Below are 27,420 nucleotides of genomic sequence, written 5' to 3'. Positions count from 1 at the left end.
TCGGGCAATTTTTGCCGAGTCTGAATAATCCATCGGCTATTCTATATCGCCTTATATTATTAGTGTGCATGCTTAAATTTTTCTTTTCTTGGGTCCCCAACTGCACCCTCACTTTGTAACTGTTACCGCCTTATATTCGAATAAATACGGTATATGCAAATATACCGGCAGCGAGTGATACATGATACAGCGAGGGTGGCTGGAGCGTTTGTATAACTGCTGTTCAAATAATGTCCACAGTGTGAACTATGCTCACCCAGGACTCTTGTTTTGATCATGAGGAGTGGTCGGTTCCTTGCCAGGCAGGTTGGTGCCGAGAGGTCAAGCGAGGTCAGCTCAGGCAGCGACTCGGCTAGCATGGAGAGCCAAGCATTTGGCTGGGGATAGAACCCCTGCCCCTGTTTGTTAGTGCTCTGCGACAGGTCCAGGTGCCTGCAGAAGACAAGTTACAGTGACGTTTCAATTCGTGAATGCGGGTGACGCGCAAGCATATGGGTGCTGTAGCGCACACGAAGCTATCAGCCCTCGGTGCACCTAGACGCCAAGACTGTTCGCATCGCAGATCGCTTTCAAGATAGGGCTCGCATGGCCGAGCAATAAGCAGCAGCCACCGGAGTAAAACCCCCTCGGTGGGAAGACCGCATGCTTCCGCCCCGCTTTGCACCCTTGCGCCTGCGAGACTGAGCCACCGTCACCGACTCGCCGTCGCACGCTTTCACCCGCACATACAGCACACAGCGTGCGGGGACGATGTTACCACGAGACGAATCCGGTATGTCTATTTTGCACACAGCACCGTATTTTGCACACAGCAACTGCCAGAGGAGGTCAACCCAGCGTGTCTCCGCCTACTATTGTGCCACACCACGTGCCTTCATCGAGGCGACGGGAGCTGCCATACTATGTGCTTATCATCAAGGTGACGGGAGCTCCCACTTCTACGCGACAGATCAAGAATTCGACGCAGGGGGACTTCGAGAAGCACCCAGCCATGTCCGCGACAAATTAAGAATTCGACGCGGGTGGGGTGACGTCAGCACCCGCCCCGCCTGGTTCCTGCCGACGATGAGTCGCCAAAGGGATTTAAGGGAGAACCGGCCCATTGTTAGGAGAGAGAGTCGCCACCAGCCGCCCCGACGGTCTGGTGCGCTCTTACTGCTATTACCAGCTATTACCTGCTACAACCTGCTATGTACATATTTGTACATATTCTATAAAGCTTTCATCTCCTCTTCGTCTGCTCCAAGAGTCCGTCTCGTCGTCGACCACGAATTCACAATACTACCCTCCTCCTCCGCGACGCTTCGCCTCTTTTCTCCTTCCCCGCTTTCCTCGAGGTGGTGTTGCTTTGTCACACGCTTGGCGCACTCCTTCGTACTTTCCCCAGAGCACGATTCTCTTCTCCACCTCCAAGCCCTTCCTCCTCCAGCACTTGCATCCTTCGCTGCTTCAAACTTACCTTCGCTGGCGGGCCACTTACACTTGCGCGTGAAAACCTTCAAGTATAGAGGCCCTGCCCAATGTCCCTCAAAGGGGTTCCATTACTGCAGTGGCTAATACCCTCTTTACACGGTCACCCTGAACGACCATTGAAATCAACGACAGTTGAACTTTCAAACTGGCATTGAAGTGCATGACTGTTAACTGTGCTTACACAGACTTTCGGGTTAAATTTTGCTATCACGTGAGCGCGTTGAATCGAGAGTAATATGCGATAAATTATTGCATATTTCCTCGCTACTTTTGCATGATTATCTTTAAAATCTGTTTTATTTATTATTGCGCTGTAACATTTCTCTTCTTAGACTGCAAAACATACCTAATGGAAAAAATTTTAACGTGAATCTAGACGATCCAGTCGGAGCCGTTAGATTTTTTAGTTGGCGAGACACGAGTAGCAACATGTCCGTCATGGACCTTGTCCACACGAAACGCTTCGCAGCATCGGCAGCTGTGGGTGGCACGTTTTCATCCATGGAGGCTGCCATCTTCCCGTCTCCGTTCAGGGACCGACAACTGAGACCCTCGACCTCCGTTGAGGCCAACGATCGTTGAGATGTCAATGACAGTTGGAGTTGCCGTGTAAATTCGGTAAACTGCCATTCACATCAACTGCCATTAGCTCAATGGTAGTTGAGAGTGCCCGTGTAAAGAGGGTATGAGAAACTGACATTCCACTGCTAAGCACAAGGCCACACCTACAAGTGCACATGCCTCTGTGCTCAGGTTTCAAGAGCATTTTAAGGAAGCCCGAATGGTAAAAATCTGGAGCCCTTCAATGCAGCACTCCTTTCACAATTCCCGATTTAAAGGAGTACTCAAACGAAATTTTTGTCTCACCTTTTCTTATTAGAAAGCTGCCGACTCTTATCACAGTTTAAGGCCCAATCCCTGAACGAGCAACAAATATTAAATTATACCATCATTTAATGCAACGATTTGAAAATGCACACCAAATGGAGCGCCAGTTTTTGACATTATGTGTTTATAAGAGTTCCTCTACAGATCATGAAGATAGAGGGGCCAACCCCACATTACGATCGACGTGCCAAAGCTTTATACGACAGGATAATAGGGTAGAGAAGGTGACAAGGGCACTGCGCATTCTGAGAGAAGCGACAGCAGAGAACTGTGCTGGTTGAATGTGAAGATTAAAGTGAAAGAGGTAAGAATGGCCGATGTGGCATGCATCCAGCTTCCAAAGAGGCAGTCACTGCCTGCCTTACAACCATTGCACGAGGCTGACTGACGTTGGCAGTTTGCAATACTATGCGACAGTTACCTCCAATTTCCGTTACATGTAGAGGAACCCTTGTCAACAGACTCGCCAAGAGCCATACAGCATTTGGCGCATTTTGAACTGGTCACATTAGGAAAGGATAAAATTTATTATTTGTCGCACGTTCCAGGAATTCTGGCACCACACTGCCTTACAGAGTTGGGTAGGTTGGTTTTACAATAGAGCAAGAAAGAAGCAGGATACATAACTTTTGCATCAGCACTCCCTTAATCAAATATAGTCATCGAGCTACTTTAAAGGAGCCTCTTTATTAACAGGAACCATCCCATAATAGTCTGGAATCAGCATAAACACTCCATTCTTTTCATGGTATAAGCTGGACCAAGTGTGAAACTACGTTCAACAAGTTGACCTTGTCTTAAACCTTGGAAATTGCTGGTACCTTGTGTGCAAAACAAATGACTAAGGTTTTAAAACAGTTCAGTGCTCAGTAGGACTTCTTGGTGGGGTCACACACACACACATGCACACGCGCACACATGCACACACGCATACGCATACGCACACGCATACACGCACTGTGCCAACTATTAACTGAGTTGTTGATTCAAGGGACACAATATACAGCACAACTTTTGCACACGCGCAGCACAAGACGCAGATGTTGTGACAGTGTTAGTATATCAGTGTGCTACCAATATGTGCTACCAATATGTCGATCACCTTATATTCCTCTGAGATTCACATGTTCGAGGCCAATTTGTTGCATTATCGATGTACTAGAGCAGGGGTTCTCAAGTACGTTCATCCCAGGGAACCCTACTAAGCTCCATAAAGTGCCAAGGAACCCCCCCCCCCCCGAATTAACCAAATGTCGAATTGTCGAGGGTATCAAGAAAACAAACAATGCTTCACTACGTCAACAAGCTTTTATTTACTCTATGAATCGTCAAATCTTGTTTCTATTTAGCACAAGACCAGTGCGGAAGCTGAAATTCTCTTCATCTCATGACTGATTAGCGCTAGCAGCGGCGAAGGCCTCGCGACATCCTTCGCGGCGCGCGTTTTCATCCGAGACGCGCTTTGCACCAACGGGCGCACATCCCGATTATTTTTTCGCCACTCAGGTGCTCGGCAACAAATTGTCCGTCCATCGCGATGTAGCCGGTGTTTTTATCTTCGACAGCTTTGCACTGAGTCAATGCGAAACTACTGCTTGCCGCAACCGCTGCGGACGAAACCGCGGCCGCTATCGACGCGATCATGGACGGCGACCTTGCGGTTCAGAAGGCAGGCGGCTGACACACGCACCAAGTCAAACGAAACTACCTTTCGCTGCAAGACGTGCGGACGAAACTGCGGTCGCTATCGACGCTGCCATGGGAGGCGACTACGCAGTTGTGAAGGCACGCAGCCGACGCGCGCATCGAGTGAAAATGAAACTACTATTTGCCGCAACCGCTGCGGACGAAACTGCGGAGGTTATCGACGCGATCAGAGATAGCGACTACGCACTTACGGAGGCACGCGGCTAGCCGCCAACGCGGTGTTACGCGCGGCGATAAACCCAAGAATAAAAGCTTTAAAGGCACAATTAGGCACGAAGCGCTTTGGCGTTGCTGTCAGTCACGTGCCGCGTACGATTGCCGCTGAGGACCACAGCGATGCGGACTGCGCCGCTTCGTTTCGGTTGGATGCTACGCTGTTCTTGCTCTCCTGCGGCGCGCATTTGCGGTGCTCCGCGTTTTTTTTTTTTTCATTTTTCCTCCAACGTATAGGTCAGTGCGCACGCTATCGGCACCTACCCTATCTACAAATAGGAGATAGGCGCATGGTGGTAAGCTGCGGCCTCCGAGATTCAAGTGCGAAAGCTTAGGCGCGCTGCCCGGTCTCAGAGGTTGGGTGGCTACAAGCTGGTTGCGTATTTACTGCGCAGTTCGCGCGTTGCTGTTACGCAATGTGACGTGCTTTTTGACACTCGGGTAATGGAGGTTCTTTGGATCAAGCGCACCTCGTGTTCGCCGTTTTAGACACTTGTCGAGGCGGGACCAGGGAAAATTTATCAGTGGCTCGCGGAACCCCAAGCAGGGGCCTGCGGAACCCGTAGGTTCCGCGGAACCCACTTTGAGAACCCATGTACTAGAGCTGTCACGACATCTGCGTCTTCTGTTGTGCATGTGTAAAAATTGCACCCTGTATTCTGTCTTTTGAATCATTAAATCAGTTGGTAGTTGGTGTTTCGTATGTGTGTGCATTCTACAGTAACCTAAGTACAGTAACCTAAGGCTTCACCGCGTGGCTAAGTGCCGGCGGCGGTCGTGGTGGTTGCGGCGCATTGCGAGAGATAGCGCGAGTGTCGCAATACTAACGCCACCGAACGGCGAGGTGACTTGGGAGAAAAAGGACGAAGGCGCTTGCTCTTTGGCTTGGGATCGGCGACCAACACGCACGAACGCTTCGCGCGTGCACCGGCCCGCTTCGCGGGACCGTCTCGCGAGGCTGAGAGCAGGACACCGGTATGGACGAACACGGATCGTTCGCCACCGTTCGCGTGACCCTACACGTGAACCGACTAGGCAATGGTGTCATAGCATGGGGCGAACATATTCGCTCGCTATCGGGTCGCGGTGAGTCGGACTTCCTTGATTTGTGGCACGCCCATGTGAATGTTCTATTGGTAGTAATTCGGCTAGTGTGTATTAGTGTATGAAAGGTGCAATAAATGCCCTTTTGATTGTTAGCACTACTGTGTTGTCAATCCTTTGTCCCTTTGTCCCAAGAGCATGTGTGAGACCCCACAATATAGAGCAATGCATTCTTCTACAGCTTTCAGAAGAGCCTTATAGGCTGTTCCAGATCTATTAATATCTACACAATATTGTAATAAAAATTAATGAATATTCAACGCTCATAGACTGTCTAAATGTGGCTGAAGAATTTTGCAGCGATTCCACACTTTTACATATCAAAGAAGCAAAGCACTCTTGGATACAAGAAAAATGCAGTTAAAGGCTTGAAGCATGCTTCTGAAGTTCATTCATACAACAACTTATCAAAGCACATAAGTTGGCAGCCATCGTGGCTAGCCTTATAGTCAATCTCTCAGATGAAACAATGGCAAGCAGTGCTAGTATCCTCTCAGCTAACCAATGTGAGGACAATGATGGCACAATATTGGCGATATGTGACCTGCACACCACGCTATTTATAGCTTGTCGCAATGTATGGCACCAGTACGAACACCTCGGCTACCCTGTCTTTAACATTATTAGTGATGTGCTATCACAAGACTGATTATGTGAAATACAGCTAATGCCATATACAGTGAGAATGACATCAGCCCACAAATGTTTTGAAAAAACATCACTATGCTTGGTGACAACTTAAGAATTCATTACAAGCTTTGGCTACTAAACTGCACTGCATCTGCCCTCTGTGCCTCTGCGCTCTGAAAAGTAAGTCCCAAGAGTTGCTGATGCTGAAAGATGTGATGTCACAGAAATGAGCCAACATAATTAGCTGGTGCACCTATACAATTTCTATTTTAAGTTGGACAGTGGAGCATTTGCCACTGCATTCTTAGGTTGTGCCAACAGTGCCAAGCTCAGACAACAATACAAGCAGCACTTGGCCCCACAAAATGCAAGCTCCCACCATTGCGACAAGTTAACATCGCATCTGGCACTGTGGAGTTGGTCGTGGAGATGCCACTGAAAGTTGTTCCACATCAAAAGTGTAGACAGCTGGACAAGCTGGTACGATTGCATTTAAAGCGGTTGCAGTTGGTGCAGTTGCAACTGTGCAGTATTCAAGAACGTGCCAGATACGGCTGCTCGCTGACCTGAGGGCCTTGAGTTGACACAGAACCTCGAGCCCGAGGTGCAACTTTGGCACATCAGCCAAGCTGAGCCAAGCGAGAGTTGGAGCCAGTGCTTCCAACCCGGCAAGGTGCTCCCCAAGCGGCATGCTGCAGTGAGACAGGTCGAGCTGTCGCAGTGACCGCAAGAGAGTCCAGTGGGCATTGGCTGGAAGCTGTGGTCCTGCTCGAGAGAGTGACAGGCGCTCCAGGGACGTCTGGGACCACAGCCACGAAAGGCCTGTCCAGCTGCACGCGGAGGAGAGGCACAAGTGATGTAAGTTATGAAAGTCAATGGTAAGCTCGATCAATGTGCCACGGCTGCAGGCAAATTTTACGTTAGCCAGCCCAAAATTCCTAAACCATGAGGGCCCAGCAACCAGTTTTCAAAATGTGCCAAGGAATAGCCATGCCTCTGCTCTCCAGCCTAACATGCAAAAAAACAAAACCAATAATGATGAAATGCAGATACACAACTACTCAACAAAATGCACCCGTGATCAAATGATTAAGCAATGATTAAGCATTTTTTATGCTAATAATGAAAAACACCACACATTTGTGTGCAATGTGTGCCTCTACCGTAATATCCCGAATCATCGCCCATACCCGCGTCATTGCCCAAAAAATTAGACAAGAAATTTATTATGTCAAAACCACCGACTCATCGCCCAAGCCTAGAGAATGTAAACCACAGGCCTCGCAATTTGGGAAAAATTCGTACTGCGTTCGCTTTTGGGCACAAGCTGATTGCAGTGACGGCTTCGAATTGTGTTCTTCTGGAGCTGCCCTCACGTGACACAAGCAATAGATGTTGCGGACAGTAAAACATTGCTTTATTAGTCTTGCGAGCAAGATAACATCCCATGATAAAAGTTGAGTATATCTCTTGTCAGCCACACTAGATGCAAACAAAAAATGCCGTTTTCCAGCTTTTCCCAATTTTTTTTTTTTTTTTTTGTCGCCGAGAAATAGCCCACCCAACTTTTTCTATGAATTTCAGGTGGCAAGGGGGGGGGGGGGGGAGACTGGGGATATTAGGATATATATATATATATATATTTTTTTTTTTTGTTATAATAGTCAGTTCATGACTCAAAGGTGCTTTGGCTCAGCGACAAGTAGTACAGAAGCACGTTTCTATGACAAAGCCAAAAAATATTGAAAGATATGGTAAGAGATAACAAAAAGTAAACGAATAAAACAATTACATTTTTACAGGAACTAGAGAGCTATGATCCCATGTTGCTGTAATACCTAGTTTCCAGAACTCGCAATGAAACTCAACCGAACAGCTTTATGTTCTCTCAAACAGAGAGCAACACTAAATTCTGCAAGCTCATTTTGCTCGTGATGATCACTTTCTTTTTTTAGCACCTTGAACACCACCATCAGATACAAGGTACCATAGCTTTCATTAGAGAGTGGACTTCCCTCTGCAAGTGTGCCTTATTGCCCGCATCAATAAATATTGTTGAGTTGATACCGCTGCTTGCCTTATTCGCCCGAACCCTACATAGCTGCAATTACACGCACTATGGGTTGGGGAGTACGAAGGCACGACTATGTGTGGCTAGATCCGGAGCTTACCTTCAGCCCTAGCCTCACACAGAGCATACCCCCCCCACCACACACACACAAGCTATGGGAAAATATGTGCATAGAGTCAAACCTCATTAATACGTACCCGCTTAATGTGTAATTGCGGTTTAAATGTAGTCACAAAGATTCCCCCACCCAGCCCCCATTGAACCCCATGTATTGGCTGACCGCTTAAGCCGTAGTCGCTCATTGCCCACCAACGGTTAGTGTGTACTATTTTTCTTTTTGTTCTACATGCACAGGCACAAATTGAGAAAATCTCATGTGTGCAGACGTTCGATTCTCGAGTTGCGACACACGGATGACAGTCGCCAGCGATAGTGAACTTGAAACATGGCCACCATGACGTATCTCCTGCTCATACAGCTGTTGCCAATTGCCATGCACAAAAGCATGGCCTTCGAGATTAGCTCCCGATAGCGCGGAGAAGCTGCCGGTAGGGCGTGCGAATACGCCGTCGCCGTCGAACCCAATTCAAATAGTAACCACGCAGAAGCACATTTTATTGCGAAGCACATTTCTGCCGTCACTGTGGACGTCGCATTGAGGTTCCGTATAAAGTCCAGCCACAGCAACATCGTCGCCGCCTGCCATACGCTGTGTGTGCCAGTGAAAGCTTGCGAGGGTCTGCTGACTCAATCTCGCGCGTGTGAGGGAGAAAGGCAGGGCAGAAACACGCTTGTGTCGCGCGAGGCACGGCGGGGGAGGCGAGAAAGGGAGGAGTTTACTTCGGCGGCAGCCGCCGTATCTTGAAAGCGATCTGCGTACAAAGTGCAACTAGTGCGGGTAGCTTCGTATGCGCTGTGCTTTCGACATCCAGTTCGCACTGAAGCGAGAGACGGCACGCTCGCTGCTGCTGCGGCGCCTCCTCACTCGGCGTTTTGACAGCTAATTTCCACGGTCATCGAGCGAGATGTGTTCATGTTTACCTGTGCACGAGCTACACAAGGCTTGTTAATTTAGTTAGTAAGCAGGGCCTCACGGACAAACTGGCTCGCAGCCTTATCGAGTTCTAAGATGCTATCATCGCGGACGGCAAGGCCACCACGGCGGCCAAGTGAAGATCACCTATTTTTCGCTGCCTACCCGCAAATAAAGCCTGTCTGAGTGCGTGTGTTTGAGAGCATCGTGGCGTAGTTCTTTTCTGGCCGGTAAGCAGCTGCTAAGCTGGCATTGGCGGTTAATTCATACATTGCTTAGTGCGTACCAAAACATTGTTCCCGGCCGACTATGTATTACAGTCAAACCTCATTATTACATAGTGGCTTAATGTGTAAGCCGTAGTCGCTTAAGCCGTAGTCGCTCATTTGCCACCGAACGGTTAGTGCGCACTATTTTATTTCTAGTTCTACACGCGCAGGCACAAAATCCCCAAAATCTCATGTGCGGAGACATTCGATTCTCGAGTTGTGGCGCCCGGATGACAGCCGCCAGCGATAGGGACCTTAAAACATAGCCACCATGACGCATTTCCTGCTCATACAGCTGTTGTCGAATGCAGCGCAAAAGAGCATGGACTTCAAAATTGGCTTCCAGTAATGCGAAGAAGCTGCCGGTAGGAGGTGAGAATTCGCTGTCGCCGTCGAATCCAATCCAAGTACAATCCAATCCAACCACACAGAAGCACATTTTATTGCGATAGCAATTTTATGGATGCTCCAGGCGCATTTCTGCCGTGGTCATGGTCGTCGCTTTGAGGTTCCGTATAAAGTCTAAACACGGTAACATCGTCGCCGCGCGCCGTACGCTGTATGTGTGAGTGAAAGCTTGCAAGGGTCAGCCGACGTTTGCGGCTCAATCCAATCTCGCGCGCGCAAGGGAGAAAGGTGGGGCGTAAGCGTGCTTCTGTCGCGCGCGGGCGCCTATCTTGAAAGCAATCTGCGACATAGAGAAAGTGCGCGCCCGCGCGGGCCTCCTCTTCAAAGCGATCTGCGATATGAACAAAGTGCAACTAGTGCCGGTAGCTTCGTGTGCGCTGTGCTTTTGACATTTAGTTCGCGTTGATGGCACGAAGGTCAATTCGCCTCGCTGCTCTTGCTGCGCCTCCTCACTCCAGCATTGTGACATCAAGTTTCCGCCATGCTTGCTAACTTGGTAGGCAAATGTTAACAACTTTATACGGCCGATAAAACTATTATCCTGAGTTTGTATAGTTAATTTGCAATCGCAATTGATGCTTCGCCTATCGGGTCAAACAGCGACATTCTTTTATTTATTTTTTTTTCTTCATTCTGTCAGTGTGCTTGCAGTCGTGGTGTTGTCGTAGTGTTCTGTTCGAAGATGCCGCCGTCGCGGCAAGTGAAGATAACCAATTTTTGCTGCCTACCCGCAAATAAAGCCTGTCTAAGTGCATGTATTTGAGAGAATCGTGACGTAGTTCTTTTCCAGCTGGTAAGTAGCCGCTAAACTGGCATTGGTGGTTAATCCGTACATTGTTTTGTACGTAACTAAACATCCTTCCCGGCCGACTTTGTATTAACGAGGTTTGACTGTAACCAGGTTTGACTGACTAACAATTATCATGGCAGAGCCACAAAGCTACTGCTACACGAAAACAGGAGCCGTAAAACTTGATAACAGTGAACACTTCTGAAAAGTAATGAAGACGTCCCTAGGGCAGAGGAAAAAATGACAAAATGGTGGTTATCAGTGCTAACCACCATGCATGAAAGAGGACCATCGCTGTAAAAAATGTACAAATGTGCAGCAGCCCCAATCGGCCTAATGGACACCTACCCGGCATCCTGCTGTAGTAAGTGCGGAGGCATGGTGAGGGACTGCAGCGTCCCCGTCGAGATTGCAAGGCCCTGTGCCAGGAGCGGAAGCACTCGTGGCGTCAGGCCTGCACACCTGCCGAGCTCCAACTCCCGCACCGGGTGCATCACGACCAGGGCCGCCAGTTCATCGTCGCTCAATGGCCGGTTTGGTGGCACCCGCAGCCTCTCCAAGCGGGTGCGATCAGGTGCCATCATCAGTAGCTCAATAAGCGAACACCAGGCAGCAGTGCAACCTGCAATTAGGGCATTTTTTAATTTTTTTTTTCTCTTATGCATGTTTGTCATTATTCGAAGCTCAGAGGGCACATTATGAAAGTTCACAGTGTGAAAACAAGACAAAATAAAATTCACGCATGTCCTCATCCCTTTTTCCTTGTCCTAATTTCAATGCTGTGCAGTTGTACTTCGTAACAAGTCACACTGAAAACTGAAATACCTTCATTATTACAGGGGTGGGACTGCCCAAAGTCATTTCGGAGCAATATTTTGGAGCAAGTAAATTGTGTTTTGGACCAGTTTGGAGGCAGACAAAATTGCATTTTGGAGCAACTTGGAGCAGAATATATTTCATTTTGGAGCAGGTTAATCTGAATTTTGATGGAATAATGGAATATGGCAGCACACTTCGAAACTGCAATGGAACAGAGAATAAATCAACGCAAGGCGCGTTGTAGAAGCACGCTTTGTAGCTATAGCGTACTAGAATATGGAAGAGTGGGTCGAGCGGCGGTACGGCGTTTGTTTTTCTGTAAAGCCGAAAACATCGGTGGAACTACAATCGAACTAATTATTCCTGCGCCGACCCTCATGATGACAATGGAAAATGTTCTCAAATTATGCGGTCCAATCGACGCGCTAACATAATTTCTGGGTCACCCTGTGTCCCCCGCAGACCCAGAGAGCCGCAGTCAACCCTAAGTTGGTGTAACGTAAAACTATTCCGATCTGTCTTTATTGCGATACCAATATATAGACACTCCAGGTGCATTTCTGCCGTCATGATCGCCGTGATGTTCCGTATAAAGTCCAGGGGCGATAACATGTTCGAGTGAAAGCGTGCGAGAGTGATTCGACGATGGCAGCTCAGTCTCGCCGTCTTCGGTCGCGCGCAAGGCCCCACGGGGGGAGGGGAGGGAGGGGGGCGTTCTCCGGTGGCTGCTGCGCATGGCGCGGCAGCGCGGGCCGTATTATGGAAGCGATCTGTGATGGGGACAGAGGCGAGTGCTCATAGCTTTGCGCACGGTGTGCTTTCGCCGCTTAGCTCGAGTTGAAACGAGAGGCAGCACGAAAATTCGCTCGCTGTTGCTGCAGCCAGTTTCCGCGGTCATTGAATGAACGTGTTCATGTTTGTTTGTGTTCGCGTGGCACCATGCTTGTTAATTTAGTTCGTAAACGAATGTTTACAAGTGATACGGCCGATAAAACTACTATCCTTACTTCGTATAGCTGTCTACTAATCGTTGGTTCGCCTTTCGGGTGATACTGCAACTTTTTCTTCGAAATCTGCAATTAGCCCTCCGCGATATGTCAAAAATGTCTCAGGCCTTGCCGATGTGGGCATAAAAACAGATTGGAATATTTTTACGGAATACTGGTCCTCGGGGCAGAGACGGCCGCCCGCTGAAACCGCGGCAGCGTGCGCCTCCCTAATATCTAGTTCACTCGCAGTGGCCTAAGCCTGTTTTTCGTTATTTGCGCCTCAGCTAGGTAGCGCCACGCCGCTCGGCCCACTCAACTGTACTCTAGTAAAATCTATAGCCGCCCTGGCCGTTCCGATAGCAGCGACAACAGCCGAGAGTGGCTGCGCGTGCACCGGCCACTTGCCGGAAGCGCCAAAAAGTCCAGTGTTTAAAAGCACAAAATCACGAGAAACTGTGCGGGAAGCGCCGTCATGAGGTGTGCAGAATGTGAACAGCTGCACTATTTTTCAGAGAACAATTCGCTCGCTATTCGCGGCCACTGCCGGAGCACACATGCCGAAGCCGGTTCTGGCGCAGCGTGGCGCAATTTCGGTCAATTTTCTGTGCTTGGCGCAGATTGGCGCAGGAATCTGCGTTTGTATCAAAATGGCGCAATTGACGCAGGAGTCCCACCTCTGTTATAACCATATATTTATGATATCAGTGAAAAAAATTTGGCATTTAATTCGCTATACTCAATGATTACTTTTATCCATGTTCGTTATATCAAGGTTCAATTATAATTTAAATCGCGCTACTATCCCCCGTTCCAAATTCAGTCTAGGAGGGCGTCCAGCATAGTAAATTTTCAAAGTTGTGATGCCAGCAATTACCAATGTAGCTACTACGCTGCATACTACAGCCTACTCTGCCCTAGTGCAGCCTGTCCCAGAAATGAAAAGCAAAGAATATATACGTTTCAGTGGTTTTAATTTCAACACCACAAATCCCTAAACTGCCAAGCCTCTACGATCACGGTACACCTTCCGCTGCCGTTGAGCATGCAAGATTGCACATTTAGGACTGTATTCTGGAGTCTACCACTTTCGGGTAAAAGTTTTATATTTAGTGAACTCCGAGTGGCCAAGGCAGTGAGAATGCCCAACGGTTCCAGGGAGGCAATATGCCAGCGCTGCGTCACATGAAATGAAGTGGTCCCTGAAAGCGTTAGTACAAGATACGACTCTCAATCTTTTTTTTACCAGATGCTTACCATCATCTGCTGCCAAACATGCATTCCCCCCTCCTCCTTCTGACTATTTTTGTATTTTTGACAGAAGCTGCTACAGAAAAGGAGGGTCATGCCATTTTTTTCTTTACCTACAAGCATACATGAAAAAGTGTCCTAAATACAAGACATTCTTTGTTGACAATGTACAATTTTATGAATGTGTGTAATTTTTTCATAAATTTGTACATTGTCAACAAAGAATGTCTTGTATTAGGACACTTTTTCGTGTATGCTTGTAGGTATGCTTGTGTATGCATGTGCGTATGATACGCACAAGTAAGAAAAAACGTTGAGAAAACTTTTTCTTGTGCACTGCCATCAATTAAAAATAATTGGCTTCTTTTTTTTTTCTATCTGTCCTCAATTATCAAGAATATAATAAAATGTGACATATCTGCTATGTCTTCAAACAAAACCCAAATATTCCCACGAGCAACGCAAATAAAGCTGCTGGCTTTTACAAATGTGCAGAGGAGCTGGTTAAACAAGTCTCCATACCAAATAAACCAAAACCTTTTTGAAATCGAAGAAGAAACAAATCAGCTAAGAAACGGTTATTCTGGAACAACGGGCCCAACTTACATTCCACATACATTCTGCCCGAGTAAAGGTATGACAGTAGGAACATTTCATAGGGCATCCTGCTGACACTTGATTCAACAATTTTAGAACGGGTAAATACCGTAATCAGTAAAGCATTAGAATCGGATAAATACTGCAATCAGACATTGTGAGCTAGGGTTATTGCTTGAAAATTTTCGTAGGGCTGGGCGTTTTCGATGGGAGATGGCCACGTGTTCAACGCACTGACTGTCACCTAAGCACCGCCGAGCCAGACACTGTCACAATTGGGGTCACCATAGGGGTCACGCGCATGCGTGCTGACTGGTTAACTTTAGGATCGAAAACGAAAAGTTTGGGCCCATAATATGGATGGGTGAGACCGGAACCTTCAGCCGGGACCGAATTAACCAAAAAAATTGCATTACCGGAGTCGAATTGATGGAAGTCAACTAAATCTAGGAAAAACAGTGCATAACATGGGGCCATATCCTGAAACGTTCCCGTAGGCAAAATTTCTTTTTTCGCTTTCAGGCGTGCGCTGATTGGCTGTTTTAGCGAAATTGGATGAGCTGATTGGGTGGCTGAGCCCGACGTCATTCAATTTTGCTCAACCCGCCAATCAGCGCGCACCCTGAAAGCGAAAAAAGAAATTTCGCCTAGGGGAACGTTTCAGAATACGGCCCATGAAGGGGCAGGGCAGTCATGGGCATGGATGCTCAAGAAAAACATCGGCTCAACAATTTCTTTCACATCATATGCCTAATATTGCAAAATGTCTGCTGCAAGTCGGGTGATATCAGTGTTATCTGGCACAACTAGAGCAAACAATGACAAGTGTCTGGAATGTCTAGGGCAAATCAGATTTGTCTTTACGTTGGGATTTATAATATGCAGCCAGTACCAGAATTATTCGCTGTTATACAGTGTAGACCGCTTATAATGTAAGTCGCCGGCGACGCGAATATCCGCACTATAAGCGGTACCGCACTATAACCAAAGCAACAATTTTCAAGGCCCGCACATATGCAAAACATGTGCACCGAGCTGCCACGCGTATGCGACAGTTGAGGAATGCGGCTAGAACGTTTGCATTCAATTTACAGTCGAATCTCGTTAATTCGAACCAAATCACGCGGCGCCGCCTCCGAGTGGCATTGCTCCGGCACCACCATAGAGTAAAAGCTTAGAGACACCCCTCAATGTCGCGCACCACAACAAACAAAAAAGAAAAAAAGCAGCGAAAATTTCACCCTCTCTCAAATGGCAAGGTCGCCGATTCTGCGTTGCGCCGGAACATGCGTGTACGTGCTGATGTCTCAGCCACGCTACCGTAGCCACGCGTAGAAAAGGGCAGTGAACCCTTCTTTCTCCTTTAGCTTCCTCTACTTTCTAGTCACGTGTTGACCTTGCCTGTGCAGGCGCCGGGCCGACTGGAGCGGCGGCGCCTGCACAGCGGCGGGCGCGCACAGCGACAGTCGAAAGTCAGGGAGCTACGAGGGAGGGCGAGGGAAGCCGCCGAAGCAGCGGTTGCCGAGGCAAAACCCACTTCCCTGCCGCCCTCCTCCCTCACATTCCACGGTCTCGGCGTGTGCCCTTCGCCGTGCTGTACCGGCGCCGCCTGCTCCCTGAAGTTTTGTTTACTGCCATTATTGTGAAGCGAGCGTTGGCCAGCGTTGGCAGTTTCGTGGCCCTCGCTCTCTATGTGTGCCGTGATATTTCACGACTCGCACTCAAGATTCTGGTTTCAGCCTCACTGGCTGTTCGTTCGCACCACGTGCCCTTCTCCTCCACTTCGTCTCTCTTCCCCGAGCACTCCTTGGGGTGCCCGTTTGAGGGGAGCGTTCGCCTTCTCCGCTGGCTTCCGTACTCCCAGGCAGCCGCACTGTAACCAGTATTTCGTTTCCCGCAACTGCACTATAAGCGATACGTGTAAACATGGAGTGCTATGGGAAAATTAATGGGAGTCTGAAAAGACCGCACTATATCCGGTCCTGCACTATAAGCGGTTACGTTATAAGTGGTCTATACTGAACATGAAGTGCTATGGGAAAATTAACGGGAGTCTGAAAAGACCGCACTATATCCGGTCCTGCACTATAAGCGGTTACGTTATAAGTGGTCTATACTGTACTGCAGTTCACTAGCAATGTTCCTTTGAAGAGTACTGTACCACTTGTCAACCACTGTGTAATACAGTATAGACCACTTATAACGTAACCGCTTATAGTGCAGGACCGGATATAGTGCAGTCTTTTCAGGCTCCCATTAATTTTCCCATAGCATTCCATGTATACGCATACCGCTTACAGTGTAGCCGCGTGAGACGAAATACCGGTTACAGTGCGGCTGCCTGGGTACGGAAGTCAACGGGGACGGCGAATGCTCCCCTCAAACGGGCGGCCCAAGGAGTGCTCGAGGAAGGAAGAGAGACGAAGTGGAGGAGAAGGGCACGTGGTGCGAACAAACAGCCAGTGAGGCTGAAACCAGAACCTCGAGTACGAGAAAATATCACAGCGCACATAGCGAGCGAGGGCCACTAAACTGCCAACGCCGGTAAACGCTCGCTTCACCATAACGGCAGTAAACGAAACTTCAGGGAGGGAACGGACGGCGCCGGCACGGCATGGCGAAGGGCGCATGCGGAGATCGTGGAATGTGAGGGAGGAGGGCGGCAGGGAAGCGAATTTCGCCTCGGCAACTCCGCCGCTTCGGTGGCTTCCCTCCCCCCCCTCGTAGCTCCCTCACTTTCGACTGTCCCCGCGCACACCCGCAGGCGCCGCGCCACTCCAGCCGGCTCGGCGCCAGCTCGCCGAAGTTTCGTTTTCTGCCATTATCGGGAAGTGGGCGTTTGCGAGCGTGGGCAGTTTCGTTGGCCGGCCTGGGACAGCACCGCTGCTTCCCTCTGCGCCGTAGCCGCAGCGTGCAAGGAAGCATAAAGGAGAAAGAAGGGTTCACTGCCGTTTTCTACACGTGGCTACGGTAGCGTGACTGAGACGTCGGCACTACACACATGTTCCGGCACAACACAGAATCGGCGACCTTGCCATTTGAGAGAGGGTGAAATTTCCGCTGCTTTTTTTCTTTTTTGTTTTGTTCGTGTGCGAAATTGAGGGGTGTCTCCTAAGCTTTTACTCTATGGCGGTGCCGGAGCAATGCCAGTCGGAGGTGCCGCCGCGTGATTTGGTTCGAATTAACGATTCGACTGTAAGTTGAATGCAAACGTTCTAGCCGCATTCTTCAACTGTCGCATACGCGTGGCAGCTCGGTGCACATGTTTTGCATATGTGCGGGCCTTGAAAATTGGTGCTTTGGTTATAGTGCGTTACTGCTTATAGTGCGGATATTCGACTCCGGCGACTTACGTTATAAGCGGTCTACACTGTATTATGTAAGGGTACGTCTAAGGCTGTGCGTGTTTCGCAGATGTACTTAGAAGACGGCAGCATTTGAGTTCTATTTAGTGCGTGGAAGTACTTAGAAATAAGCGCGAATCTTCTTGTAGTCTTGAACTCGTAATTTGCGCAAGTTTTTTATTTTTGTTTCCTTAATGCGTGAGTCACACGCAAGAGTTTTGACCGCAAAGTGAGAGCGAGTCTACTAGTACATCCCATAGGCGCCGACTAGGGGGGGGGGGGCTCCCGGGCCCGAGCCCCCTCCAAAGTTTTCCGGGAAGGGGGGGGGGGCCCTCCCCCAGGGTACTGAAGCTTGCCCCTCACCCCACCCCCTTTCTCGCCAAAGTGTCACTACCAGAATTCTGTTACCCACATCATTTGAGGTTTCTTTAGAGTTGCCTCTACCCTTTCACTTAAAATTTTATAGTGGCTGAAAGCTTACTGCATCAGTGTTGGCGCAGACGTGCACGGCTTTTAATTCATGCTTTCGCTTTATTTTTGCAAATCCCAACAACAGGAGGACAAGCACATTAGAAGCACCAGCGGCGCCTACCTCATCCATAATTTTCGTTACTTCAAGATTTTTTTTTAATTTCGACTGTGAACACTATACAGTAAAGCTCGATGATACGAATCTCACGGGGTCACGAAAAATATTCGTATTAGCCGAAATTCGTATCATCGAAACACAATTAAAACTACTGTCGAATCTCGATAATTCGAACTCGAAGGGGCCCGAAAATTTGTTCGAATTAAAAGGACGTATTTTGACGTATTCGTGCACCATAGCACGATGCACGAACGGTGCGAGTCGTGAAATATCGCGGCGCGCAAGCGCATAGCAAGCGCGGGCCACGAAACTGCCCACGCCGGCTAACGGTCACTTCCCGATAACGACAGAAAACAAAGCTTCAGGGAGCGAGCGGGCGGCGCCGGCACACTGCGCGCGGAGACCGTCGAAGGTGAGAGAGGAGGGCGGCAGGAAAGCGGATTCGGCCGCGTCAACTCCGCCGCTTCGGTGGCTCCCCTCGCCCTCCCTCTCAACTCCCTCGTAGCTCTCTCACCTTCGACTCCGTGCGCGCCCGCCGCCGTGCTGGCGCCAGTTATTTTAGCCCCCCTGAAGTTTCGTTTTCTGCCGTTATCGGGAAGCGAGTGTTTGCGGGCGTGGCAGTTTCTTTGGCCCGACTCTGCCTCTGCCGCTGCTTCCCTCTGCGCTGCTGCCGCAGCGTGCAAGGTCAACATGTGACTAGATAATAGAGGAGAAGGGTTCACTGCCATTTTCCGCGTGGCTGAGACGTCGGCACTAGTTGTGCTAGAATACGGTGTCTAGAACACTCTAGTCGGCACGTACACGCTTGTCCGCGCGATGCAGAAACGGCGACCTTGCAATTTGAGAGAGGGGGAAATTTCCACGGCAGGTTCTTTTTTTTTTTTCCCCGTTCCTTCGCGCGCGGCATTGAGGGGTCTCTCCTGAGCTTTTGCTCTATGGCGGTGTCGGAGCAATGCCGGGCGGAGGCGCCGCCGCGTGATTTGGCGCGCTGCTAAGAGCATTGTCGGTGCGCGGTATGTTCGAAAAAGCGCATTCGAATTCGCTTGCTTCGCGTTGACGTTGAACGAAAGCACGTTTTTCATGATAGTCTCGCTGTGCAACAATTGTGCTCAGTGTTGACGTTGCGAGGCCTAGCTCTTTAGCCAACCCCGTCCGCTTCCTCTTGGGATCCTCATCGACCTTTCTAAGAATGTCTAATTTCTCTTTAAAGGAGCATGCTTTCCGCTTGCGAGACATAGCTCGCTGCGACTAGGCAATGGCGCAAACACAAAGAACGCGGCCCGAAGCACAGCAGCCACTCCATCTGACGGCTCGCAGAAAAGGAGGAGAAGTACAAAAGCACCAAAAGCGCCACCGCTTCAAACTCTTCGCGCCCAGTCGCGGAGTCCGCACGGTCCAGCAGCGCCTCCGCACCAAAAGAAGGAGAGCGCGTGACTGCGCGCTGTTCTCTTTCGCGCCGTCGGTGGGGCGGCGTTTATTCGTATCATCCGACGCAGGCTGAAAATCGATTCGTAACAACCGTTCTCTAGCACGTTGCTAAGTAATGGGGCTCGGCCGGGACCACAGAAAAATTCGTATCATCCGGAAATTCGTATTAGCCGTGATTGTATCATCGAGCTTTACTGTACACACACAATATGCAGGGTGTTTCAGCGAACACTTTCAAAAATCCTTAAAGTTGCCTGTGGCAGATAGCCCGATTCTAGTTAATGAGCTGGTCTACTCGAAGAGGTGGACATTACTTGCACAAGAAATTGAAATGCATAATCGAATATTAACAGAAATTCACTAATTAAGTTTTTAACTACTTACCTGATGGCCCATATTGCAATTTACAAATTGTAGCCGCGGAGTTCGCAAGGCGGATCCACTTGGAACGAATTCTCAGGATGACACCAGTTTCGAGATATCGATTCCCGAACTTTGTGGAGAAATGCATTGGCGTTCCAGTTAACTTCTTAACAAACGTCGCTTTATGCATTGAAGCACGAAATTAACTGGAATGCTAATGCATTTCTCCACAAAATTCGGGAATTGATATCTCGAAACTGGTGTCATCCCGAGAATTCGTTCCAAATGGATCTGCCTTGTGAACTCCACGGCTACAACTTGTAAATTGCAATATGGGCCACCAGGTAATTAGTTAAAAACTTAATTAGTGAATTTTCCTTAATTAGTCAATTACACATTTCAATTTTTGTGTAAGTAATGTCCGCCTCTTCGAGTAGACCAGCTCATTAACTAGAATCGGGCTATCTGCCACAGGCAACCTTAAATAAATTTGAAAGTGTTCGTTGAAACACCCTGCATATTTAAATACACAGGAATAAGCTTGTTATATTTCTTAAAGAGAAGGATGTAGCCAACTAACAATTATTCCTAATAGTAGGGATAGGTTATGCCTGGAGAATGAATACGTTGCTCTATGTTCACCTCTCGTCAAATTTCTTTGCACGCTTTTTTGAGCCTGAAAAAAAACAAAAAAAACCTGCAGTCTTCAGTGGCCCCTGCGGCAGAGTCTTATCAGCGGCATGTGAAATGCACGTGAATGTTGTGTATCTCAGTATTGCTACTCTTTCCAGTAGGCAATGCTAACGACTCACGAAAAAAAAAAACGAAAAAAAAACCTGTTATATTTTACAGCATTTATTAGGGATGGAAACATCCCACATGCATGCAGCGGTCCCCATAAATAAATATATTTTACTCAGTAACCGAAATGAGGCTAAGCCGGATTCACTCAAAATTAGAATCCATAGCTGCCATGCACAGCAGCACTTATGCTCGTACTCAGCACGTGATCTTTTTTGGGTGATGGCAACTGGTCAATAAACCCATATGCTACCTGAAGGCATCAATTTTGCCAGATTTGAGCCCTCGTTACGTAATGAATGTGAAGAAAGGGAACCGAGGAGCCCGATTAATATTAATCATATCATGAGAAGCTAACAAACTATGACATGAAGGACAACATAGGGGAAATTACTTGTACTTAATAATGAATGAAAGAAATGATAAATAATGGAAATTAAAATGGATGAAAAAGTTGATATTAGATATATATATATATATATATATATCAAATTTTTTCACATTTTTCAACTTTTCAACTTTTGCACAACAAAAACGTTGATATATATATATATATATATGGGATCGGTTCGGAAAGCTGGTCGGGTCCCAGCTCCCCCCCCCCCCCCGGGAAAATGAAAACTGTCCGCCTATGGTACATCCGTGAAGTCAACAAAGCTCTCAGTGGCACTATTACGTGCGTTAATAACGGATGTACAGTACAAACATATAACATTTAAATTATCAGTTGTTTAGGGCCATTCTGCAGTTAAGTTGGAGGATGTTAGTGTTGTATGCATAGACGTGTAGTGTTCTGTTCAATAATTTTTTTTTTCTTAATGCGCGAGTCGCACGCAAGAGTTCGTGTGATCTCTTGTCAATGAGATCACATGACAGATGGAGTGACCTACAACGAGGTGACCTACTCGTTTCCAGTCCAAGCCTCAGTTAGTCGTCCAACAACACAGTCCGAAGTAGTCATAGACCCTTTTCATAATTGTAAAGCTAGCTTTCCTGCGAGGCTGCTTGCCTAACTAATGGCAGCATAGACATTTTTGCAAACAGCATGTACAAGCACAGTTTGCTTATATTACGAGATGGAAATGTCGACATTGCTCTTGTGATGAAACCATGTGCAAGAGACGGGCCCCAGCATGTGCAGCTAGCATTTCAGTCTTCATTTTAACAATGACCAGTGCTGCCATTAGTCAAGCAAATGTGTAGTGCAGAGAAGCACACTTGGGAACTCGGAAAATGGGCTATGACGTGAGCAGCAACAAACTGACCACAGACCTGGGTAATGATCATCTCCAGCCAGCTTCAAGAGTCGTTCGCACAATGGAGCCGGAAGCCTGAGCTCTGGCCCAACGGCCACCAGCTGAGACAGCTGCAGGAGGCACTGCCGACCGGCCAGGTCGGCCAGCCGGTCAGGCGTGTACGGCTCCCAGACGGTCGGGAAGCCCGCAAACCGAGGCTCCATGCTCGCACTCAGCAAATGGCGCTGTCAAGGTGCGGTTCAGCCTCAGTGGCACAGGACATCCACCATGAACACCATGCGGACGACCCTGCAAATAAGCTTCGTTCAATGCGGAATTCAGACACTTTTTTTTCATCAAGAAAAAAAAAACACCTTGCAAGTTCTTGTGTTATATTTGAGCAACTTGATCGCATTAGCATTGCATTAGCGCCTCCTTATCATTAGATGACAGTACCACAATTATGCATGAAACTCCTTCCTACGACTTCCTCTTCCCCCTTCTCTTATCTTCCATTCTTTCTTCCAATATGCTTACCTCCATCGCTTCGTTCTTGTTGTCTGTCTACTCCCTTCTACTATGTATTTTGCTTATGGTTGACCTTGGAATGGACACGCTGTCTTCATGTATTCTATTGTACCATGCCATGCATGCACCACCACTAATAAAACAGCATAATGGCTGCAGTCAATACAATCAAAGGCACAATCAAACACCCAAGGTTGAGCAACACTGAGGAGGGACACATTGTATGCTGGTATCAAAATCAGCCTTCCCACACCTGACATTGCCCCCAGGATTGTCAAAATGTGCTGACCCCTTGAATTTCTAAGAGCCATCAAGTGATCAGTACAATGCCAACGCATTAAAGAAAGATTTGACATTCTCAACCTAAATCTCAACATGATTACAGGGCACATGGCTGTTTCAAGTGGCACATCTGCCATATGACTGCGTCACTGCACATTCCACGTTGGCTAGTACAATTGGGCATCATTAAAGGGCACCTACTAAGTAAAATTACATACACAATGGTTCTGCAGCTTCATCACACCAAAATTAATAAGGCTGACCAACCAGACCACTAGGGTTGAAGCTACACTGAGCCTTTAAATGGGGTCCTAAACACCTTTCTATGAAACCTGAGCAACATGCTGAAATGAGTGCTACACCTTTCAAAGAATATACTTCAGAAGAAATTTAAGAGAAAGACCCTAATATAAGCAAACATACAGAGAGTGCAATGTGCTACTTTTCCCATTTTCCCATAAGTCATCGGTTCCTCTCAGCTAGTGCAGTGCCAACAGTAATTATGTGCCACCTTTATGACATTTAACGAGACTTTGAAAATCAAAACATTTCATATCACATTCAAAAAGTGGTCAGTGGCCCTCTTAAAACCGGTAACTATCTCGACACCAACAGTACTTGCTGACACTGATTGACATGTTGTATGGTGGCCTACAGAGCTTATATATCTACATTCTGCGAGACCAGTTCAGTGCTAGCTACTACAGTGCTGCCATGCAATGTTATGTCTGGTGCAGCCAACACACACTTTGGCCTTGCAACTTTTCTAAGGCACCATATGCATTAAACGGTTTATACATTAGGAGGTGGTTTGCTTACATTCTTAACATGAGAGAGATGCCTTTATTATAATGAAAAAAAGCCAAACACACTAGCCGACATGCAACATTAGGCGCCAAGCTACTCTCTCATCCACATGTTCTTGATAAGAATCATAGCCATGCCACCTTGGCAAGCTTTCAGAAACCAAAGCACTGACACACCCTCTTCTCCAAAATATGCTCGCCTTCTTGACCACACACGTTTGTCTCTCACTTACCCCACAGTAGCGCCCCTTTAATGCAAATGCAATAGCGGTGCATGGAAGATATCGCCAGGCCTCTTATGCTGAATGGTGTTGCGATACGCACCACGCATCAGGAATGAACTTTCCCCCCAAATATCCAGCACTGCATCGCACGGTAAATCCTTTACTCGCTGCTCATGTACAGCCTGATTCACTTGCCCAAGACAGCCCACATTGCATTTTCCCTGTTGAAAATCAACAGTCAATTACCCAACACACGCGTATAAGAAATATGTTATGCTATTACCACTTAAGCTACATTGTTATAAATTGGGATGGACACAAATTTAATGCCCTGGCCAAAGTGATCTGTGTTAAGAGGAAGCTTTAGTTCAGGGGCTCATATCAAAGCAGAAATCAGTTTTCGGCACCACAGCACGAAATTTGATGAGGTTTATTGCATTTAAAAGAAAAAGTTAATTCGTGACTGTTGCAAGCGGACTTTTTAGCTAGGCTGCCGATCGATTAATCAAAACTGTAGAAGAGCAAATTTTCAGAAAACGAAACTGTCAAGTTAATACTCTAAAGCCCAAACCGCATGAGAGCGATTTTGTGCGCGACGGCTTAGAGCGACGAAACGGGCCATTGCACGAACAGATCACTCGGTCTTTTCGCTCAATCACTCGGTTCTAGAAATCTAGAATTCGTCGCTCGTCGCCCGGAAGTGCTATGAGCGAATAGCCAATAGCGCGAAGCCAGAACTGGATATACATCATCAAGCACTACCGATTGTCGCACGGAACGAGCAAACGACTAGATTTTGATACGTGCAGCAGGATAATAACGCAGTGCAAGACCTTAGAAATATTTATGCTGCTCTTTACACTAAACACATCAACTTCAATTAATAAGCAAGCGTCACGCCAGTTTCGGCGAGTATTTGCTGCCCTCATACCGGCAACACCGGGAGACGTCGCGCAAAGTCGTCGGTCGCTTGCGGTACGACCTGTAGGTGACAAGCGACTGCAACAGCCATCTCCATCGCGTCGCTTGTTGCTGTCGCGCGCAAGATCATATGCATGAGGTTTATACTTAACTCAGCAATGAAAAATGATATCACAATTCTGTAAATTGCATCTAATAGTACATCTAAAGCAGACAAAATTGATGTATTATATATGGCTCTTAAGTAAACCACTAATATCGAGTAGCACTTCTACAACATTGTAACCGATTCACGGAACATATAAATTAATACATTATATTTCCTGCTCTGGATATTCTAATGGATGCAGTTTACAGAACTGTGATATCTGTTCTTGGTGTAGACTTACAGATTTGTAAACTTCGTTTTAGTTTACTCAAACTTAGGAACTTTTGGAAACTTTTGTAGAAAAAAATGCAGGCCCTAAATCAAAATTAACTTCCTCTCTCAAATGCAACAAGTTTCATTAAAATCAGTCAAGGGGCTATCTCAGAAAATCCTTTCTGCATTTTACATGTATTTGAAAACCAGCATCGGAGTTGGGCTTGAGCTAAAGCTTCCTCTTAACATTCAAAGATATTTAAAAATGCTCTCTCAGAGCCATGTCTGGGACAACATGAACAGGCAAGCCAACTACTGATGGGTCAGGCATGATGCCACATAATCTTCCTGTAATGAAGCGGCAACAACACACCACTGACCACCAAATTTCAAGTTGTATATGTAAGAAAGCATGCCAAACTGCCACTATCGTAGCATGAGCCCAATCACTAGTACAGGATGGTAGCTTCAACATTGGAAACCAAGCTTGCAGCACCTTTCTTGAAAAGTGTGAAATGTGTTTATCATACTGTATGTCCTCACAACCTTCCAACAAAAAGTTTTTCAGTGGACCTTGTTGACCACAGTTATCAAACAAGTAATATAGTGCCCCCGTCTACACCCTCACAGCTCTCTCCTCCTTATTGTTCCTACTGTGTAAGGAGCTAACGCCTTCCATGCTCCACTCACCAGCTTTATCGCGTGGCTTCCAAGACTGAGAGACACACCCGCCATCACACCACCCTATCTCGAAGGCCATGGTATGCCACTGCCTTATCATTGATGAGATTTCTCTTCTTTTGCTTCTGCCAGAAGCACTGCTCAGTCTTGACAGCTAAGAAATTCGGCCAATGGCCATCATGGTTTACAAAGTTTGTAAGAAAAGTGGCAGGGAGTGCATGAAGTTGAAGGAAAGAGTAAGCCATATTTTGAATGAAACTGTAGGTGCCCCAATGTGTACAGGAATAAATTTGGCTCAGGTGCCTATGACAGCATTGAATAGAAACTAGGAAGGTATATATACCATGTCCAAAAATGTGTTGGAAAGCCCTTTTATCTGTACAAGTTTAAAACTTTTTCCTTGTGGGTTTTATATCACCTGTGGCAAGCAAACAGGCTCATCCTCACGTTGCCCACACTTTCTACATTAATTCATGACTGTGCAGCACTTGAGTGACTTGCAATGCATGCAAACCAAATGAACAAGAGTGGTAGCACACAAGCTTCACTGCCTATTATGACCATTTTGTCTAGGCAGCGAATGCATCTTTGCTCTTAGTGGTAGGACCATTAATACAGCTGTAATTCGAATTATAATAAATTGACGAAGCCTAATTGAAAAAATTTTACTCCAGCTACAAGAGATGTAGCAGACGGCTCTGGATCAGTTTTGACAAAAGGTTCTGTGACATGCCCTTGAATCGAACTACGCAGGCAGTTTTGCAATTCCTTTTCCATCAAAATCCGACCACTACAGATGGGCATCAAACTCTTGACATCAAACAGTTAGTTGCAAAGCATCACACCTGCTGCACTACCGTGGAATAGTTTCTATTGCCACAGTACGTCTCCACGACCATTGCCGCTGCCTCTTAGAAAGTACATCCCATGTGAAGCTACTCAGCTCAAATAAATATTTTACATTTCATCATTAAGCACTCACAAATATTTTCTAAACAAGTATTCAGCCTGAAACTTATCTCCTGTTGGACAGTCAAAACTGTTTTAACAACTGATGGAAGGTTTCCAAATCTGCACCTAGGCCCATGAGGGTTTCCACGGCAGAGGGCTTTCAATTGATTCTGACACCTGGAGGTTCTTTAAAGTACACTTAAACCTTAGCACACAGGCGTTTTCACATTCCGTCCCCACTGAAATGTGAGTGTGACAGTCGGGAATCGTGGCAACAGTTTTGTGAGCAACAGTTTTCTGACAGCACACAAAATATACACCCTCAGCGTTACTGCAAAGGAAACTTAATTCACATTTTGAGCAGCCAAAAGCTACAATGTGGTGATAACAGCGGTGGCTAGTCTGTTCTTCCGCTACAAGTTTCAACAGAACTCATGCCATACAACAAAAAGTACCTTCCCTTTCCCCAGATCTAGTTATGTTTAGTGTTTACTCCAAACAGCAAGAATTAAGTGAAATGCCTTATAGAGTGCTGCACTGACAATCTTGAAGGCATTGTCCTCACTTTGCCCAACTTTCTACAATAATTCATGAGTGTGCAGCACTTGAGTGACTTGCGATGCATGCATTGTGTGCACCCCTATTAGTAAAAAGCACAGTTGTCAAG

General features: G+C 47.2%; 1 pseudogene; it reads right to left on the bottom strand.

Moving 5' to 3' along the window:
- Positions 1-22,303, bottom strand: part of LOC119435372 (protein zer-1 homolog) — a 91,946-nt pseudogene extending 69,643 nt beyond the window's left edge.
- Between the last annotated feature and the right edge of the window lie 5,117 nt (positions 22,304-27,420).

Source organism: Dermacentor silvarum, unplaced genomic scaffold, assembly GCF_013339745.2.
Source record: "Dermacentor silvarum isolate Dsil-2018 unplaced genomic scaffold, BIME_Dsil_1.4 Seq661, whole genome shotgun sequence".
Classification (NCBI taxonomy): domain Eukaryota; kingdom Metazoa; phylum Arthropoda; class Arachnida; order Ixodida; family Ixodidae; genus Dermacentor; species Dermacentor silvarum.
This window is presented reverse-complemented; position numbering and strand designations above follow the sequence as displayed.